Source organism: Antrostomus carolinensis, unplaced genomic scaffold (genome assembly GCF_000700745.2).
Source record: "Antrostomus carolinensis isolate BGI_N321 unplaced genomic scaffold, ASM70074v2 scaffold31574, whole genome shotgun sequence".
Lineage (NCBI taxonomy): Eukaryota > Metazoa > Chordata > Aves > Caprimulgiformes > Caprimulgidae > Antrostomus > Antrostomus carolinensis.
The window spans coordinates 30325-35187 of NW_010311917.1; the positions used below are offsets into that span (position 1 = coordinate 30325).

Consider the following 4863-nt stretch of genomic DNA (forward strand, 5'->3'; position numbering starts at 1 on the left):
TCATAAGAAAGATGCTCCAGCCCCTCTGTAGCCTCCACTGGACTCTCTCCAGAAGATCCCTGTCCTTCTTGAACTGTGGGGCCCAGAACTGGACACAATATCCAGATGTGGCGTCATTGGGGCAGAGTAGAGGGGGGGGAGAACCTCTCTTGACCTGCTGGCCACACTCTTCTTCATGCCCTCCAGGAGACCACTGGCCTTGGCCACAAGGGCCCATTGCTGGCTCATGGTCAACTGGTCACCCACCAGCACTCCCAGGTCTTTCTCTGCAGGGTGGTACTGGTGGACTGGGCTGTGAAGGACGCTACCATACAGCTGAAGCTCACCAACAGCCAGACCTGCAGGTAACTTTTAACAGGAGCATTCTTGTCGCAAAGAATCAGCCACAGAAGTCAGAAGCGATGTCAGAAGTTTATCTTTGGCTTTTAGAGTGGCAACTTGCAACGCTGTTCACATGCCCCAGGAACACAGATACCCCAGAATGGAGGATTCACTTTGAAGGCACACAAGGAGCCTGGCAGACACTTTGGAGCTGCATGAGCAGAAAAGTGAAATGAGAAACTCATCAGAGATAGCACAAAGGTTGCAGAAGTCAGAAGCGATGTCAGAAGTTTATCTTTGGCTTTTAGAGTGGCAACTTGCAACGCTGTTCACATGCCCCAGGAACACAGATACCCCAGAATGGAGGATTCACTTTGAAGGCACACAAGGAGCCTGGCAGACACTTTGGAGCTGCATGAGCAGAAAAGTGAAATGAGAAACTCATCAGAGATAGCACAAAGGTTGCAGACTGACCTCAGCAGCCCACCAAAAATCTAAATCTGAGTGGTTAGATATGAAAGAGCAGAGCTGTGCTTTAGATACCTGCATTGGATGTAGACGATACATGACTCACTGGAAACAAAGACGTCTTAAACTTCCTTTGTACATGCCGAGGAATGCCAGAGCCCATCCTGGGAGTCAAACCTTAGCATCAAATTTAAGCAAGACACAAAAGCACATACAGGACATGTTCACACATTCCCTTTTCCTGGTTTGGCCCTCCCCTAAGTACGCAGAAAGCATGTCCACAGCTGTACCAAGGCCAGCCAGATCAAAAAGCCTGTAAGAGCCTCCTACACCAGCTGGGGACTGCAGGAGCACAGCTGCTGGCTAACGCCATGCCCTGCTACCCATGAGGGGCAGGAAGGTCAGTACAGTGCAGAGTCCTCCACGACCTACCAAGGTGACTTCAGCCTCATGGCTTTTTTTTTGCTGAATCTTTGCTTTCTGAACAAGTTGAAGAGATGGGGAGTTGCCCTCTGCCTCCTTCTCAAGACAAAAGCTTTTGGAGGACACCTGGCAGGGGGTGTCTGCGCAGCAAACCAGGGCTCCTGCCTCACTGTTTTGCAGACACTGTCCTACAAGGCACACCTTGATATCTTGCTGCAGTGGAGTGAGAAGCAACCTGCTTGCTTGGTTTGCATTTTTTAAAACGACCTGCAGAATTTTCCTGGAAAAAGTGACATTAAGAGCATTGTATTTGCAAAGAAAGGCACTTGACCCAGGAAATGGTAATGTTATAGACACCTGCATAATCTTAATTCTGCTCCTTTGCTGACATGTTATGACCACAATTAGTGGAATGAGCACATCCCATTTTCCCCCAGGATTATGCCCTGTCTGCACTTGGGGTAGCAGTGAAAGGCAGTGCCGGGTACTGGCCAAGGAAATGGGGCATCTTGCTTTATGCAAGACCAAATGGCCTGGGACACTGTGATACCAATCACTGGCCTTGTCCAATGCTGAAGTCTTCATAGGGCACTTAAACAAACAAGGCAAGTGGCTGACAGAAGAGGAAGAGCAGTTATCTCCTTCATGCAGTACTAGACTAGGACCTATGCTCTAGTCTTAGCTTTTCTGAGGCTAAGGGACTTGCCCAAAGTCACACAGGAAATCTCTGTGGCTCAGTTCTGCATCAGAGAAAGGGTAAAATTTCCTGACCTCTCTAGAGGAGGGTACAAGATGTTCAGGTAGCACAACGCCAAAGAAGGGGAGAAAAAGAAGCAGGGGAAATACTTGCTACACGCTAACTTGAGCTCAGTTAGGATAAGGTGCTTCAAGGAGCAAGGCTGGGAAGAGACACCGCAACGCCAAAGAAGGGGATAAAAAGAAGCAGGGGAAATACTTGCTACACACTAACTTGAGCTCAGTTAGGATAAGCTGCTTCAAGGAGCAAGGCTGGGAAGAGACACCAGTCACCTCCCATGAGGTACAGATATGAATACAGTGACTCTAGCTAAAAATCACTCTAACACAGCACAAACTGTCCTCTCTGAAGACCTCAAAGAGAAAGGAGCAACTGTGATAAACAGATGCACCCATTGCCTGGCAACAGTCTTCTCCTTTGTCCCATCCTTAGAGCCACACAAACACCTGAAGACTTTTGGTTGCATTTCCCACCCCACAGGATCCAGCCTGAATTAGGAGGAACAGAGAAACCCAGGCTCTTCGCTAAGGCTCCGCTGTAGGTACACGCAGTTACATTTGCAATTAAGTTTGAGTCTAGCTACAGGAAACCAGAAGCACTTTCCCCAGATGAGAGCAATGTTATTGCCACACTTCACAGGTTTTCATAACGTACACAACACAGTGCCCTGAAACTCACTTTTCACTGACCCACTTTCCACTGAGTAAAAAGTTCATCTTTATTTATCTGGACTTTCTGCTTTTCCTTGCTCACTCGCAGAGCATGTTAATGCAAGTGGGGGGAGCCAGGGGAACTGGTGGCAACACCATCCGCTTCAAATCTGGGACAATCCAGTCCTTTGCTCAGAGGGTATTAAGGCAACACACTCAAGCCTCGAGGAGAAGAAGCACCCAGCCACCCTCAGATGACTCTTGCCAGCTGACTCACAGTCCAATGCTGACAGGCTCCCCAGACATGACAGAGTTCTGCTGCCACAGAGAGAGGAGTATTGCTCCAGGGGAGGCTCTTTAAGCTGGGAAGAGGCAAGGAGAAGATTTCTGGTGACTTTCCCTGCAGTTTCTTCTTAGCCTCATGGTACCTTTCTATGTGGGACAAGTCCTAAGGTCTCAACAAACCACAGCAGCCCTGAAGAGACCATCAGGGGCTCCAGAGCAGCACGCAGAAGTGCACAGTTTCCCCATCTTGCTGTACAACCCAGCTCTGCACTGGCTGCCTTTGACTACTCCCTTGAAGCAAAAAATCCCACCTCCCACTACTTAAAAAACCCCAAAATACATAAAGCATCTGAAGGGAGGGGAAGCCCAAACATCATGCCAGAGAAACTCAGCTCGGCGAAGACATGTGAGCCTCATGACTCTACCCTGCCATCAGGCCCAGCCACAGGGGCTCTTCTGGCCACCACGTTGGCCAGAGCCAAAGCAGGGGTGTGCGTACCTCCTCCGAGGCAGGAGATCATGCCTCTCCTGGGAGTGCTGGCCAGACAAACTGTGAACAGTTCTCTGGGAAGCCAAGGCAGATCCCAAGGAAGCAGACACTGAGAGCAAGTGAGGATCTCGGCAAAGACACAGTGAGACAGCTAGCCACACTACTGGAGTGAAACCAGCAAAGCCTTAAGGCTTTGCAGAGAGATCCACGTCCTGGGGAGCTGCTGGCCTCAGTGGTTGCAAGGGCAGGTTAAGCTCAGACTCCCTTCACGCTGCAGATCAACATGTGCCCAAATTCCTAGAACATCCATGGTCAGACACCGGCTCCCACATGCTCTTGGGGAACAAGTGACAAGCGTTGATGGTCCAACAAGTGACAGCCACAAGTGTCAGGCAAGCCAAAACCAAAAGCACCACAACTCTAACCTTTCATTTCTGGTTTTTTAACACCCCTGTCTAGCCCCAGATCACCAATACACATTGCTGCTAGGAGAGTTCCCACAGCTCGCTGTGAGCACGCTGCTTCAGCGCCAAACACAGTAACCCCTGCGCTCAGCAGACCCAAACTACAACCTGTTACTGCTGCGTGAAGGTCCCCACAGCCTGACCCCAACCAGGGCCAACACACCAGAATACACGTCACTGATGTTGCCAAACTTCAGATGGCCTCTTTCAGTCTCCTTCAGTTTCTGTGATGTTTTTGGCTGGCCTGCCTGTGGTGAAGTTGTTTTTTCGTGTAAGATCTTCTAAAAGACTGAATATAAAATTTTGCCTGCTTTTTTGACTGCTGAGCATCCCACAGCCCAGCTCTGAAAAGGCCACGTGCCAGCTGCCCAGATGTTAACAGAAGGATTTCCCCTCCAGACTTTGCATTCCTGTTGACATGGCAGTTCCTGGGCTGTTTTAGACAGGCACTGCCAGATACAATTTACCAAACACAGGCAGCACATGAAACGCTGTTCAAACGTCAGGACCTGTAGTTCTCCTCCTCCAGAGTTCCCAGTCCAGAGCTATGCTGGACAGGAGACATGAAAACATTGCTACAGCACACGGGACACCAAATCCATTTCCAAACCTGCTGTCCCAATGTCCCTAACGAGAATACAAGAGTTTTAGGGTGAAGGAGGAGACCCTTCATCAGGCCAGGAGACCCTTCACCCAGGGCCACCCTGGTTGGCCCTGCAACCCAGCTCCTCTCACCCTCACTTCCAGCCACCGCAAGCCCCTGCACCATCAACGGGACACTCACCTTGAGGATCTTCACGACGACCCTCTCGTTGTTGGTGATGTTGATGGCCTCAAACACCTCGCTGTACTTCCCTCGCCCGAGCTTGCGAACCAGCTGGTAGTCGTCCTGATTGCTGCGGGCACCGAGGGGAGAGAAGAGGGGGAGACGGGGGGGAAGAGAATAACTGACAGGGCAGCAGGCGGCGGGGGGGGCCGCCCGCAGTCCCCCGGGGACACCCCAGA

General features: G+C 50.7%; 1 protein-coding gene across 1 annotated transcript in view; it reads right to left on the reverse strand.

The window, feature by feature from the left end:
* The window catches only part of LOC104524115 (casein kinase II subunit alpha'), a 27001-nt gene extending 22252 nt beyond the window's left edge, over positions 1-4749 (reverse strand). Inside the window, exon 1 of the mRNA XM_010166882.2 lies at positions 4643-4749. The gene's annotated coding sequence lies outside the window, so the exon portion shown is untranslated. The remainder of the gene's footprint in view (positions 1-4642) is intronic.
* Positions 4750-4863: the final 114 nt, after the last annotated feature.